Source organism: Nannobrachium achirus (assembly GCF_963921795.1).
Source record: "Nannobrachium achirus genome assembly, chromosome: 10".
In the NCBI taxonomy this organism is placed as follows: domain Eukaryota; kingdom Metazoa; phylum Chordata; class Actinopteri; order Myctophiformes; family Myctophidae; genus Nannobrachium; species Nannobrachium achirus.
In genome coordinates this window covers 45,489,234-45,506,265 of record NC_137819.1, presented here as the reverse complement: position 1 = coordinate 45,506,265, position 17,032 = coordinate 45,489,234, and positions in this window count along the sequence as shown.

Genomic DNA, 17,032 nt, shown 5'->3' with positions numbered 1-17,032 from the left:
CTCTAGGGCATTCCAGCAGGGCAGCGAGGTACCAAAAGAGTATCTGCTGGCAACCCCAGGGGCTACAGGCAGCCACTGCTTCCTATTGGCCAGTCAGTGTACCTGACGGTACCTACCACTGATAAAATCAAGGGCCATTAAGAGACTGTGCTCTGCTGACTGAGAAGCATGACCGGCAGGTGACGACTCCAGGGGTCTCGAGCTGCCAATGTCTACTGCCACCAAGCTTTGACAATGGCATTCCATCCAGAGAAGGTGCCAAATGACTGTACTATAATAGAGTTGGACCGCCAGGCATCTACTATGTCCAAGCTACAAACATTGATGGCTACAGCCAGAGGAATGGATCAGCACTGCTCTCATGGCTCCTCGGGCAACCAATATTTTAGGATGAGGCCAGGGAACTGTGTGCCAGGACCGGAGAGAAATAGAGCTTCGGAAACTACGCCACTGACATGTATTTGCTGACACAGTGCAGTTATCCTGCATTCTCATGTCCTGATCAGGAGGAGTTGGCCCTGCAGGCCTTTTTGCAATGGCTAATAAACCACCACCTTTGAGAGTATGTTCATTTGTTCAGCCCACTGCCCAAGCAGAACAGGCCCATACCATGTATCACAAATTACAATTTGGACACTTTTCAAATTAGGCATTTAGCATACGCTGTTAATCCAGAGCGATTTACTGTAAGCAGGGATAACAAAAAAAAGAGAGAGAGAGAGGAAAAAAAACATTAAATGGATAGCAATAGTAATCTAGGATCATAAGTAAACCAAGAGCCACTGGGCTCCAAATGGGTGGAAGATGAAACAATCTGTGAGGAAACAGTGCAGCAGGCATCTCCAGTCTTCCACATCCAGCCACGAGAGAATCGGTATGGCGATGTAGAGTAACGGAACATGTAGCACATACTGTAACTGTTCAGCCCTGACACTGATGTATGCAGCCATTGCTGTTTCCCCTTCTCAGGGAACACTGACTCGGTCGGCTTGGCCAAACCGGATGACTATCTGTGAGCTGAATAACACCAAGGCCCTTATTGACATGGGAGCTTCCCTTTTCTGGTATGTCTTGGAACGTTGTTCGATGCTCACAGTGCACTGTGGTCACCCACATTTTCTTTTTTTTTTTAGATTTGTTTTGGTGCTTTTATGCCTTTATTGACAGGAAATAGGGAGAGATGGGGAGTGACATGCAGCAAAGGTCATCGGGATCGGGACTCGCGACACGCTGTCAGGCATCAGAGCTTATGTGGTATGCGCCTGGACCGCTAGGCCAGCGGGCGCACCCGGTAACCCACATTTATGCAGCTCAAACTGCAACAGGAGTGTGCGCAGATGAAATGACCAAATCATGGGGGTCAGTACCAGTAGTAGAGTTATGATGCATTATTATGAGTTCGGGCTGGCACGGCAGGGCACCACATCTTTAATATGAACTTTCAAAAGTGTATTTTATCTCACTTGCCAGCACGGCAGGGGAAAGAATTATCCTTGTTCATTGGAAGTCTGAAAGTTGTCCATCACAAAGGCATTGGTTGAATGAACTTTATTCAAGAACATTTTGGGCTATTTTCTTGATACTCTGCCTTCAATAACTCCTCTTGGTTAAAGGGATATTTCACTTAAAAAACAAACTTTTGGTTATTTTATTGTCTAATCAATTATCGTGTTTTTCGATAACCTTTTTCATTAATTTTTTTATTGTATTGAATTGTTTCCATTTTCCCAAAGAAATATTACAAATAAATGAAAAAAGTAAGTTATTGTAGTGTCTCCGATCGTTAGTGGCTGAGGATCCCTCCCAGCATGCCTTGGGTAATGTTTTAGTGCGTTAATGTAAATGTGTTGTTATTTGTTATGTGAATGGGTTGTAGGGATTTATGTGTGGTTAATGGCATTGTTTGTTTAAAGCGACAATCATTTAGCTTTATGTCAAACGTCTCCAGGCCTGGAATTTCATAATTTTAGGGGCAAGGCCACTTGGCCTTTGGTGTTGTCCATTTTCTGAGGGCACAAAGGCCAAATGCCAGGGCAGGAAGGCCATCAAATAAATGAAGATTTTAGTTCATTGAAAGAATTTGCTGAATCTAAGGGTTAGGGGAGTTAAGATTTCAGAATCTCAAAAGAAAAGAAAAAAAAAAAAAAACACTGGTGTCTACATGACCAGAAAGAGACACTGGTGTCTACTGTTTACATATTGACCAGAAAGAGACAGAGGAGAAAGTGGTAGTCAGCTGGGGCATTAAGGCCACTGTGGCCTCAGGTTAATTGGTTTGAGGGTCACAAGCACAAGGCCAAACTGAGGGCCAACGGCCATGGCTCTCCAGACAGAGGAAAGTAATCATTGACACCTGGGTCAAAATGTCTCTATGTAACAGTAGGGAAACATCCTCCTGTATTGTGTTATACTCGACCATAAATAATGGTTAAAAGAGTGTTCCTGTTGTTGTTTGTACATGTATTTTTAAGCAATGTGTTTATAGGCTAGCTTTAGGATGAATATATTTATTTTATTTATTTTTTCAAACAACATTCATAAAGGCAACAGTAGGCCTATTTGATTTTACTAGTCAGCCCCAGGCCTATCATACAGTAGCCTACGGAAACAATGAAATGCTCCACTTTAGGCCTATGAGTGTTGCTAAGTCCACTTATTATAAGCTACTTTGGATTTGTTTTACTGTAAAATCACTTGTAATTAAATAATTTGCGCAGGTTTTTGGGTCTTGTTTCTAAAGCTTATTTGGGCTTGCTTCCTAATAGCCTATTTTCTAAACCAGTGGTTCTCAAACATTTTCATGTCAAGGACCCCCAAATGAATAAGCACCCTAACCCTAACCTGAAAATATTTTGTGTCGGGGACCCTCATACAATATTTGTTTATTTATGTTTCAACAATTCCACATGTTCATTGTTTGATTGACACGGATGCTGCTGATTGGGTGGGTGCCAGCAGGTGGCACTACAGGCTCGGTTTCATTTCTTCACATGGCGTCACGGGCCACGGACGGCGTGGATGAGAGTGAAACAGGAGCAAAGAAACACAATAATATTTGCATTAGAAAAAAAATAATCTTAATTACACAATTAAACTACGCTTTGAGAGAATAGCAGTAGGCCTACTACCCCAGAAAGTCTGACTAATCAGCTATGTCACCAGCTCTGGTCAAGTCAAGTCACCTCACCTCGGAGGCAAAGCCCTGAGGAGATATTTGGAGTGGAGGTAAGCTACATGTTCAGGCTATGAGACAGCTGCTTACATTTGAATAACTTTGTCAGTCTAAGGTCTTTCTTAACAACGTTTTGGCATAATTAACGTCAAGTTACAGTGTTTCCCCTAGGGGTAGTGGTACACTACACGTACCCCCATTTGAGAAACACTGGCCTAGTAGTTAAGAGCAACTCTTGACTTTTTTTCTTTTTGACATTTGGTGATTATGGACTAGAAAGTGACCTCCTGATTTCCTTTGCAAACAATACTCCCACCATGTGGTGAAGATTTAAGTTCTTGCCAGAAAAGAGCAGCAAGCAGCAACGAATGCCTGCTGGCGATATACGGTAATATTCACATCATGATTTGGTTCCAAAATGAACTGTTGTAGGCTATTATAACCCCAGGTTTCCCACCTCCCCAGCTCACCCCATGTGCACGGACGCCCTGCTGCTTACAGATAGACAAGCCAAACCAATCTACGCCCTTGGAAGTGGTGCGTGCCAGCTTGTGAATGTGAGTGAGTAGCCTGCCCTGTTGCACAACACACTGCACTGCTTGTATTTGTGTTGACCGGTTTGATGACTCACCCAACTTGGCAGCAGTTGGTGGTGTTACTCCAACAAAACGAGGCTTTGGGCTAATGCATTTTACACTAAACCTCACCACTAGCCAAATCATGTTGATATAGCCTTGTTCCCAGCCTTTTCTGCTGTTGATATTCACTGCCCCTCTACAGACCGTTCTGCCTGCCTGTTTATAGGTGTTCAGATACTGTGTATGTTTCAGTGTGATGTGTAGCATTTTGACTGAAGTTAGCAAGCCTTTGTACAAAGGTGTTAAGTTGCAACCTGTTTGAGTATGTATACAATCAAACATTAATTAGACTTGTGTTTTATTTGAGCCACAAATTTGTGATTGCACAACTATTGTATTTGTAATGAGGTTGACTGTCTATGTAGTAGTCTGATTAATAGACTGATTGCACAGATGGATGGGAATGAATGGGAATTCACACAATAGTGTTGATAGATCGACGTTATATATTCATAATAAATACGTTGAATTGAAGAGTTAACCCTAACCCACCTTAAATGTATCTACACTAAAGGCTACACTAAATTGTGTTTTGGCTGCATCAAGAGGCCAGGTGCTCTCAGGCCATGTCCACAAGTACTCAGGTATTTGTTTTTAGTTTTTAAATATACCTGTGTAAGTGTGGACAAAGCTGACACAACCTGTTCATAGATTCCATATAGTTTCATTATTTGACAGCACAATCATCAGTGTATTTTGGATTCATGTCAATTTGTGTTTTCAGATATTTAACCACTTGAACCGTCAATACTTAATAAACTTGACCTTTCACTCTGTACTTAGTCTGCTCTTTTTCCCCTCTACACCAAAGCTCTTTGCCGAAAATAGCCGATCTACAACTGCGAGGCGTTGTGAGCTTGTAGATCTGCTATCCTATTTTTGGCTAAAGTTTTCAGAATATGGGTTCAAGTGGTTAATATAAAAAAGGGACAAAAAAGGTTTCTACCACACAAAGATTTGGAGGACCCCCTTAGTAACTCTGAGGACCCCCTGTTGAAGACCCTTGCCATAAAGAATGTGAACAGGAGAAAGTAGAGACCTGCATTTGCTGATCTAGGCCACAACAACAGGCAGCACAGCTCTGCAGTGCCATTGTGAATCGTGGCCCTTTAAAGATGCATGCTCGCTCTCGGCTCTGTATCCTTAATGAGGTGTGTCTGAAATATTTGATATCCTCGTCCTCATTTGAAAAACAAATACGTTTATTTTCATTAATATTTGATACGGAAATGAATATATGTAAAACACATACATTAATTAGTCTGTTTTGATCAATTGTCTCTGTCTAATGCAGAGTGAGTATTTCCGCACAGTAACTCCCCACAGGCTATGCTGTTGCATATCATTCTCTGGTGCTTCAGAGCAAGACCATTTAATTTTCAAAGTGAGATTTAAAATCTTTTAAACACTGCACATGCCAAAAAACTTGGCATGGTTATATTTGTAAAGTGGTGGTTTTCTCTGATATTGAAATTGTATTGCTCAAAGGATGAATGAAGCAATAGGCCTACACTGATGTTTGACAGGCATAACATTGCAGATACTTGATTGTGGGTAACAATGTTACCTTTTAATGGTGATTGCTCATGGATCTGGTTTAAGAAGACCGTTTCGAATGTAGCTTTTGTTCCGTTTGTTGGTTTAGTTTCGATTGTATTCTTGTCCACTCAGCGGTACCACATAAGCTACACAACTACTTAAAAGCCTTTATCAATTAATCTTATCAGCCATTCGCTGGATTCTCTCATTATCTCTACTTGAAACTAGATGACACTTGTTTTGATCCTACATAATAACATTCATTATTATGCACATGTCATTTAAATACATTTTGCATCATATTTTTACATTATTTCACACAGAATCCTCAAGGATTAATCAGACCCACACCAACACCCATATCTACTGTATATGACAATTAAACAGATGGGGGAATTCAAGTCAGTGCAATGTCTTCCCTCCCCACCTGATGGCGATGTATATACATGTATGAAACAGACAGTTAGTGCACACAGTGACCACTAGAGTGCAGTGGCGCTACATGACCAGGCAGAAAGGATTCAGTGTTGAGAGTGTGATGGATTCTCTCTGGCAGCACCTTGGACAGCGCCAATCTGGTGAGTCATACTTAGCACTGTATCCAGGATGTTGGGGTACAGTGAAAGCCGCTTTCAGCAATTAATTAGAACACATTTACAGAATTTTAGCTGACTTGCTCTGAAAAGGGCAAATAATTGATACTTTAGTCATATTTTTCATACAAAGTCTTAGAAACGTTCAGTAAGTGTTTAAAGTAAAATACTTGAATCCCACACTCAGATGTTGACCGATTTTCACATTGTTAGTCTTTGTAAGGGATTGCTTGTGTGTCCTCAAATAACAAGACTGCTTGCCAAAAGAAGCAGGGAATGGGGTTCAGTGAAAAGTGCTTTTCATATGGGACAGTGGCTGGCACAGAGGTTCAGTCTGTGGGTGAATCCTCGGCTACAATATCCCCATCATGGGAGCCCAGCCGGTGTTGATGAGTGCGAGCTGATGGTGAATGACAGTTCTCAGACGCTGCAAGTCAATCAGCGGGGTTGTCTGGCCACCACTCCGTCACTCTCTGGAGGTTGAGATATGTGTCAACCTCCCCCAAGGCATCTCAATGGGGCACCCGCCTCCATCCTTCCTGTCTCCGATGTGCCATTTATTTCCCTCCCCTTTCCGCCTCTGTGCCTGCTAGGCCGTCGTTACCGTCATCCCCTCTGGCATTTGTGCATATTGTGGGTCTCTTCTCTTCTCTTCTCTTCTCTTCTCTTCTCTTCTCCTCTTCAATCTGCTCTGCATCTGTTCATCTTTCTTTGTACCGCTTTTCTTGTTGAAGCTACAGTGCACGTCTGCGCTTTCATCGCTTGTCAAATTCTCTCATCTCCTCCCTCTTCTAATTTCCCCCATTCTCCTCTCCCATGATGCGTTTGCTGCTATGCAGTGCCTCTCACTTTAACTCTCCAGCCCCATCTGTCTCTCATTCACTGGGCTCTCCCTCTACGCCTTTCCTCTCCTGCAACCTGCCACCCTCCCCTCTGTGTTCTTACCCATTCTCCCGGAGCTAGTGAGGAGCAAAATGGAGAATTCTAAGACAAACGGATGAATGGTTTAGCTGTTTAGCCTGCTTACTTGGTGTGTCCATTGAAAGCAGAATGTGCCCCATACCACAATAGAGATCGGCTCAGTTAGATGTATTGTGTTCTCTTGATGCAGTCTAAAAAAGCAAGCCATATCAATAGATCCGAGACAAACCGAGAGGCCCATCCATCCTGACACTGTGTGCGCTAAGTGACCAGCTTAATGAGCATGTCTGCTAATTGGCTGTGTTTTAATTCTATTCATTAGCAGTCTGGGGTCATACAGGCCCAGCAGGCAGGAGTCTGCTTCTTTTCTGTCTGTCCGGTGGCACAGCCGGCTGTGTCCGGCTGTGCCACCAGGCACCCCCACCACAACTCTACAAACACATCAACGATTTCCAGCTCGCCGACACTGCAGCGATTCACTGTGTCTTCCAGGGTAGATATCTGAAAGGCAGAATCAATATGCAATCCACACAATCTGAAAGCTGCTGTATTAACTGTTGTCCTCTGTGATACACTGTTTTTTCTTGTGAGATCTACATTGGTTGTGTGTCAGTGCGGAGGGGTGGGCTGTGCTGTCAAGATGACCCCTTAGAGATGGCGTCAGTATTCCCCAGTGTAATCTGCTTTGGCAGACAGCTCATCCATGCTGTGTAAAATGGATGCCGAGAGGTGCACCATGAATGCCAACTTGCCCTATGCTGGCCTATCCTCTGACAGCGAACAAGTCAAGTCCATCTCTGCAGGGGTCAAACCACTAATCAAAACAAAGCCATTATCCACCTTCTTTTGTGGTGCACCACCATGCCCCAGTCCGCTGACTTACAACCTGGGTTCAGGAAGAGAGCCTCTTGTTTCACAGGGCTTTTGTTCGGGCTAAGTACAAGACCACGTAATTCAAGTACGCCAATGTCATAATAACAGATTGATCATGTAATAATGATTTCTCCTCTGCAATGTTTTTTTCTCCCCTCTTTCTATTGACTCTTGATCTTATGACTGTGGGGCATATATCTCATCATCTTTCATAAACTAATTTCCTATTTATACCTAATCGTAGTGTTGTGCAAAAGTAGTGAAAATACCTGAACTATAGCTGATAGGGATGTCAGGGTGGATAGATGGGCCTTTTATTAGTTCTTAGGGAAATTCAGTTGTCATAGCAGCGCCGCAGTAAGGATGAAACAAAGATACATCTAGGTAAGGGTTGATGTAACACAATGAACAAACAGCTTAAGTTATAAAATAATACTTGTCCTTACCCGTCCTTACCCATTCGAACATAAAGTGCTCGTGTTCACATTGTGTGTCTGGTTATGTGGTACCCGTGTGGTTGCCTATTTATAGTCTGGATAGCCAAAAGCTTGACCAATCCTCAAGCTTCCATACGGGCATATGGGACAGACATCAGACATTTGGTAGATTAATAGTTACATGGAGGGTATGCGCATGACATCATCGTACCTGGAAGTTATGTGGGAACACCTGCAAAAAATAAAAACACTGCAAAAAACAGTCCAGTAGGAGTCATGATAAGTCAGCAGGAATGAAAAGGGGTCAGTAGGAGTTTCCCAACGAGCACTTCCAAACTCCAATGTTTCATGCTGCTTTATGTTTTGCCACTCAGTCTAGATGAGTGGCATATGATGCATACCGTCTATGAAAAGATTACTTATAGTCTAGTCTCGCGTGGCCAGACTGTTGTCTCCCACAAATGCTCCCTTGTCTGGGAGACAGAAATTCTAATCGTGAGTATCAGGCATATGAAGCAATACAGCGGATGTGAAGCGAACGGAGAACAGAAATGCTAGCTTCCGTTAATAGGTGTAGTTTTAAAATAAACCAATGATTTTTCAAAATAATGTCATTAAATAAAAATACAAAAATCGTAAGAAATTAGAAAACTAAATGTTTAAGAAGTAGTGATAATCTCACAACGCGTGGCTTAGCTTGTAGATCGTCTATTTTCACTAGTTTCAGTCAAGGGCAAACGTCTAATTTCTCTTTGGGGTCTCGAGCAAAAAAAAGAAAAAGAAAAAGAAAAACCCTTTGAGAAACACTGGACTAGAGCCAAGCGACTTTTATTCTAGAGTGGATGAGGATCTCGCCATCATCCCTGAGCTGCTCCTCCATTGTGGGCAGATCAGAGTGGTATTTATCCGAGGCCTCTCTGGATATATGCCACACTTCTGTAGAGGATACACAAATGCCGTATAAAATCCTCTCCATTAGGGGATGAAAGAGGAAGTGGGCAAAAGTGGCCTGAGGAGAGATCAAAAGGGCTGCCTGGACCCTGAGCAGTTCATTGACTCTCACTTGACATGTTGACTTTTTTATTGTTACTTGAATGATATGTAATTTATTATATTGATATATTACTACTACTATGAATAACATTGGTGTGTGTGTGTGTGTGTGTGTGTGTGTGTGTGTGTGTGTGTGTGTGTGTGTGTGTGTGTGTGTGTGTGTGTGTGTGTGTGTGTGTGTGTGTGTGTGTGTGTGTGTGTGTGTGTGTGTGTGTGTGTGTGTGTGTGTGTGTGTGTGTGTGTGTGTGTGTGTGTGTGTGCGCAACCCAGTCTGGCTCTAAGAAGCACACTTTTATAACGGCAAATATACAATACATATATTGAGAAGATGGAGTAATAGTTTTGTCAACCAAGGCCTACTTTTAAGAAGTACAGAATTAATTATTTTAGTTGGACATGTTAAAAAGTAGTCCTCTGGCCCTGCAATTAGCACACTTTTATACAACAACTGAAAGATATAGACATTATAGAGCAAACGTACAGTATGATGGATACATCACTTAAATCAACAAACAAGCAAAGACTGAACAGCTTTGCTGCGATTCTTTGAATCTTGTGTACAGTGTGTGTGTGTGTGTGTGTGTGTGTGTGTGGGGGGGGGGGGGGGGGGGGGTTTGGCTGGCACAGTTGGACGTGCACAGTAAGCCTATCTGCTTGCAAGATTCAGGCATCTGTAGCTCTTTGCGCTCGCTATGATGATCAACGGTGGCTTTCTCTTCTTAAAGACAAAAATGGAGGCAATGATGTATTCATTAAAGGAGCATGAAACACAAAATCACTTTTTCTATAAATATATATTATATCAATGAGTCACTTGTGATAGGGAGCAGTGATATGGTTCAATTTGCCCATAGGCTTGGGGATTCAGAGCTTTCTGCTGTCTCTGTAGCTATTTCTGTGTACTTCCAGTTTCTAGGTCCAAAAGAAATCTTTCGCGCCACTCATTAAATATTAGCTATCAATGTTCTGTGGTGTAACGTGACGTAGGCATATCTAATTAATATTAACGTCTGTTTTACAGAGTCGTATCAAGGGGGGGCGTGGTTTCATTCTGCCCTTGTTGTGGTGGCGTCTCGTTGTGTTGTTCAGAGCATAGACTGTAGGGCTGTCGCAGTGGGGCACTTGTTGATTAGATTCGGCAACTCCATGTTCTATAACCAGTTAAAATGGGCAAGTATTTTACAAAGAAGCTGTCTGAGCTTTTTTCCATGGACACACTTTCTCCAGCTTTGGACTGTTTACCACGGAACCGAAGAAGGGACGCTAAGCTATCGCCGATAGCTATTTTCTGTGTAGTGTGTGTGTGTGTGTGTGTGTGTGTGTGTGCGTGCGTGACAGCGCGCACACACACACACAACGTCCACACGAAAAATAGCAGATCTACAAGCTCACAACGCGTCGCGAAAGTGACTCGTTGTGAGCTTGTATGTCAGCTACGTAGCTATGTAGCCGTAGCTACATAGCCGTAGCTATGTAGCCGTCGGCTACATAGCTGATATACAAGCTCACAACGTGTCACTTTCGCGACGCGTTGTGAGCTTGTAGATCTGTTATTTTTCGTGTGTGGACGTTGGGTGTGTGCGCGCGCACTGTCACGACGCACGCACGCACACACACACACACACACACACACACTACACAGATAATAGCTATCGGCGATAGCTTAGCGTCCCTTCTTCTTCGGTTCCGTGGTAAACAGTCCAAAGCTGGAGAAAGTGTGTCCATGGATAAATGCTCAGCCAGCTTCTTTGTAAAATACCTGCACATTTTAATTGGTTACAGAACATGGAGTTGCCGAATCTTTATACTTTTTACACCTCCAATGGCTGGTTTTAAAAAATGTTTCCGAAATGGAAAAGTGCCCACTGCTGACAGCTTCTGAGCTTCGGTCTGTCTCTCTCTAGAAGACGCAGTACTCCGCCCCCTCCCCCCACAACGGCAGATAACCACGCCTACATTTTAGAAATCTTTTCATGTTCTGAAATCCCATAAAACAAATTAGAGGCGGGGTTTCTTATCCCTTTAAGTGAGGGACAACACACATCTGCTGAGAGATGTCTTTGAACATCAAAAATCCAGTCATATTGCCCCCCCCCCCCCCCCCCCCCCCCCCCCTCTTTTTTTATTTCTTTTTTGTATAATGCAAAGGGACTCTAGTGGCACAACTTGAATCAAAAGCTGCATTATAACTCTCTTTAGTGATTCCAATGCAATGTTATTTAAGTCAAATCTGTAATTTGGGTGGTTGTATTTGTTCTCCGTGCTCTTCTATTGAGACATTTTGATCCTGAGTCTGGTTTGCCACGACTGGTTGACAAGTGCTACTGCCTGAAGATCAAAATAACATTTCTCCGCTGTCTAAGCCTACAGGCTTTATTAGCTTGGGGGTTAAAATGTCAGCAAGGCCAGGTTCTGTTATGTGTTTATAAAAGTCCAAGGGCTCCGAAATCATCTCTTTTATAAGTATAGTCCGTGACAGTGCACACATTTCTACATATGCATGTAGTCCCTATTAACACATTGACCGCCATTTTAACTCTTATTCTGCCAGATGTTGTTATTTATTATTGGGTTTTGTGCCAGCAAAAGCACCTTACCTTTGCGATGATATAGACAAAGGTGTATTCTTTTTTTTTTTGAAATATTCTCTTAAAGAGTGTGCCGTGGCTCTACCAGCAGTAGGGGGCAGCCTCATGCAAGAATTAATGTGAAAATGGTCTCAGATCGACTCTTGCTTGTCAAGGCTGTTCAAGGCTGATGAGTCGCTACAGAGCAATAGATCCAGAGAAAAACACATGGAAGAGTGTTGTGACTCCATTGATGTTAACGTCCAGTTGGATTTTAAGAGTACTTTTATGGGAGCTGTTTCAACGGTAGACACCCGCGCGACACCTCAACAGGTTACAGACATCAAACCAAGGTACAAAAGAACGAGCCAAAGAACGTACAATTGGCATTATCGGGCCGTCAAAAATGGGGCGAACGGGAACGTTCAAAGCGTGGATAGAGTTCTTAACATACCTCCGTACTCCCACCTGCCATTCGTCTCCATAGACTTCCATGTAATTGGGTGTGCACGGATCATGCACACCCATGCCTAGATAATGCACCACGTGTGTCCACATTGCTCACAGCTTTCAAACAAAAAAATCCGAATGGAAATCCGTTCAGGCATTCATGAGATAACAGCCACTATGTTTAACAAAGATGGCTGCCAAAATGGCTGCCATGCTTGAAAGATGGGGTTGCTATGGGGGTTAAACATGCAATTTCGCGATTGCTATCATGCCTACTCCATTTTTGGGGGTCAAAATTTTTTTTTGAAAAAAAAATCTTTTGAAATTTTTTTTTTTTTTTTTTTTTAATTCTTTTTTTTTTTTTTTTTTAATTCTCGGGACTATCGGGCCTGGCGGGGAAAGACATTGGAATAATCTCGGGACTATCGGGCCTGGCAGGGAATGAGTTAATAGCATTATCAAGTCCATAAAGTAGCTGCAATTGTCCCTGCAGTGTCTATAGTTCCAACAGAGACGAGTGCAAAAGATCTCCAAAAAGTATGGTCCTTCCAGAGAAAAGGCAAATTGTCATTCCAAAAAAAGCCAAGTGTAGCATCCATGAAGGAAAAAAGCAATAGTAAAAAGCAATAAAAAATGCATGCAGAAAAATTAAGAGATTCCATGCAATCCATGGAATTTGAAAAATGGAGCAAACACATGATGCTTGAAAGATTCCTTGCATAAAATTCTGTCCCACAAAAGTGAGGGAAACAAATTTTAAGAAAAATATTAACATTAAGTGTAGAACAAAGTTTTCCTTATGGTCTATGATTGTTCTTCACCAGAGGCTCATCACAGATCTCACTGTTTTGTTAGCTTTGGCCAGTCATTACTGTATTTACTGTATTACTGTTTTTGGTTTAACTATGGGTTTATAAGTCTTTAAGCTCTCTTACCGTTAATACTTTGGCTTCTTCTGGTGTGTCTCCATTGAGTCATCTTATTTGGCAGTTCCTGGTCAAAGTGGATTTTATATTGTTTTGTTTCCTTAATTTGCAGGGGGTTCCTTTTCGTTAGATGTTCGTTTATAGCTATAGATGTCAGATTCCTTTTGTTTTTTCCATTGCATCAGTAATTCAACGTTTTCTGACGGACAAATCTGCCATTTGGGAGCACATGACCCCCCTGACCCACCTGGGATTGGCGCCCCTGGCGCTAAGCATCACATTACTGACTTTATAGGCTCTGTGAATTCCTGTAGTCCACCAACTGCAGCCGCTGCCATACCCATTTCGGTTTCCCATAGATTAGCTGATTGATGCGGCAGGTGCTATCAAATGTGTCATGCGTTTCCAGTTCAAGCACTTAAACCGTATATAGTTTACCGGCGTCACCATGTACTATGTCTGCTATTTTCTTCTTCTACCTCTCTCTTTGCCCAAAATAGCCGCTCTGCAGGCTCACAACGATCTGCTACGCCTATCAAGCCGAAGTGGAATACTAAACCGGAAACAGAAATGGTATGCCACCTGTGGGGAATTAGCGGACTAGTTATGCGCGGAGCCTATCTGGGCAACCTCAGTTCCTCATAAAAAATGTCATATGTTCATTTCAAGATATAAAAGTGTCATATTTACAAATTGACACAAATAAAGACAGTCTTTAAATAAAGTATCCCATATTCCCGGGGTACACCTCCAAGGCTGTGTACTGTGCAATTATGAGCTTTAATTACCTCCGGAAAAAACACAGTATGACTGGTCTTGTGGATGTGTGCCGACACATAACCACACGTAATTAGCAACTATTGCTTGTTCTTTTGCCGCTGGAGGATAATGAAAGGACGGCGAGTACATGGACTTGACCTTAAAAAAAAGAGAGAGAAAGAAACCGTTGATCAGAGAAACGCACGCACGCGCACACACACACACACACACACACACACACACACACACACACACACACACACACACACACACACACACACAGAGAACAACCTCCTTCAAACAGGTGTATACGGGCATGTAAAAGCTGATCGTCTCCTTGGGAATATTCATGATGTTAATTATTCGTATTATTCATTGCTGATTAAATCATCTTTGTGGTATCATGGCTAGGTGTAATGGGGTGAATATTCCCTTGTAGGTGTTGCAGATCAGCACTTGTTTGATTGTCTGTTGTTGACTTGCCCACTGTAAAGTCCTGCAGTATCTATTTAACTCTGAGAGAGTACAAATATCACAGAGTTACAAATGGTTATAATCAAAACAGAGCATTTTACTGTGCAGTGTATCATCTGTTCACACATATTTGGCCCTCATGTATTATTTAATTGTTTATGAAATGTAATTAATCACATTAGCCAACAACTTGGTGACTACTAATCATCCTGTGGTCCATAAGAAAATGTTATATTTGGTGTGACACCATAAACGGCAACAGCCACAAAGCACAACTCCTTTCACACATCAACGATTTCCAGCTCGTCAAATTAAAAGAATGAACAAAAATAGCCAATCCTTAAATAATGTCTTCCATATTCCCAGGGCACCCTACCAAGGCTGCAATAATGAGGATCAGGGGGCTTTATTTTCGCTTTCATGCACCCAGCTGTGCAGTGGTGCATGTGCAAACATCTCAATACTTTCCCTTCACTTTTTAATTCTGTTGACTTGTATTTTTGTTTGCATACGTCAGTGGTGGTACTTACATTCTTTTTAAAGTATCAAGTAAAACTATCAATACTGAAATGTATAAGTAAAAGTCCGGAATTCAAAAATTACTTGAGTAAAAGTACAAAAGTATTGGTATAAAAATGTACTTACAGTGTAAGTGGAAAGTACAAATTTAGCAGAATGTGTTTCAAATGTACAAAATGTATAACATTTTTTGTAAAACCTTTGTAAATAGCAGATCTTCAAGCTCACAACAAGCTTGTAGATATTGGAAATTGGAAATACTAGTTACTTTACACCACTGCTTTATATTTTGCTAGATTCATGAGGAAAAGGCTAGGGACAGCAGTGACATTTGCTGATTGCCAATAGAGAATGCACCATATGCAGCTATGTTTACCAGTAAGATTGTAGCGCGGATTGCAATCAGAAAAGAGCAAGTGACAATGTGGAAGGTGACACGCAATAATATGTGCATCCAAATTCAACAAGCAAACTTGTCTGGAGACACAGGGACAAGGACAGGATTAAGTAATTGGCAGCTCATTCTAAACTGCAAACTGAGACCTATAATTCCGTCTGTTTCACTGTCTCTCTCACTCCCTGCACGTCTTATACTGATATCAACATGCATGTATGATTCAACTCTGCTGCCAGTGCAGTGGCCATATAGAGGCAGCCTATGAATCTATTTAGTATTCCAACCATTTACTGGCGCTGGTGCACAGGCAGAGCACCCGCCACTGTCAAGCTGTATGACAGAGTCGCCTGTTGGTAGCGGTAATGGGAGTGGCCGGGGAGGAAATGAGAGGGTGACGAGAGGTTGAAGTATCAGATCAGCTAGTCTTCATACAAAATGCATGAGCGAGGCGTACAGTGTGTGTTTCCGCACACGAGGCTGGCTGAGCGCATTTGCCTTTGATGATAAATAACGCGCAAGGTGCAGCAGTGTTGGAGCCAATTTCCTCTGTGGGTGGGGCGGGGGGAGCGAGGGGGGCACAAGACGAACAAGAACGTGGGCAGATCTGGAGGAGATTGCCTCTAGACTTTGTGTGTGATGTCCTGACTTAAGCCCCGCCAAGTTTCTCATTAGGCTATTTGTTGCCTATACTCTACAATCCTGTGGCGCAATGAACAGGTCATCAGATCAGAGGAATGACTAGACTTTATTAATACAGTTTACAGTTTAGGCATTTAGCAGACGCTTTTAATCCAAAACGACTTACAATAAGCAGATAATACAACACTATAATAAACAAGATAACATGTCAGAACATCAACAACAATATAAAGATCATATGAATATCAATCTAAAAAAAATATATATATATATATATATAATCAGTAAAGAAAAAAGGATTCTAAAAAACCTAAAAACCAATGCTAACTAGCTTCCTGTATGGTCATTGAGTGTTTCAGTAGTGCTATGGGTTTAGGTGGAGTCTGAAAAGGTGAGTCTTCAGTCCACGGCGAAAGCTAGCGAGTGATGCTATGGGTTTAGGTGGAGTCTGAAAAGGTGAGTCTTCAGTCCACGGCGAAAGCTAGCGAGTGAGTCCGTTGTTCTAAGTTTATTCCACAGCTTGGGGGCCAGGAGGGCAAACTGTCTTGGACGAGTGGATTTTTGTCCTGGGGCTTTTAGCGATGGTTCTGTCAGCATCCCTGTGTTGGCTTATCTAAGTGAACGGGGTGGGGGTGTAGGGGTTGATCAGGTTTTGGAAGTATGGAGGAGCCATACCTTTAGCTGCTTTGAAGGTTAATAGTTCAAAGCTGTGAGAAGCTAGCTTTAACAACAGCATTTATTTTCAAGTTCAACTTTATTGTCATGTGTATTTTAGGCTAATGAAAATGCACTCTTACCAATACATTATACAGCATACACAATACTAGTCCTTGCCCATTGTTGTGGTGTGTACTGAGGTGAAAGCATCAGCTTTTAGGATAGTAGGATTTAAGACGTATCGTGATCAATCTCCAGTCATCTCCAAATTTGGGCACTGTTTCAGCATGCGGCTGTTGCCATGGCGGCAGTATCAGTGATGTCACATTAGGATTTAAGACGTATCAATGATGTCAGCATGCAGACATTTGGTCGTTTATTATGTAGGACTAGAAGTTTGGGCGCGACGTTGGTGTAG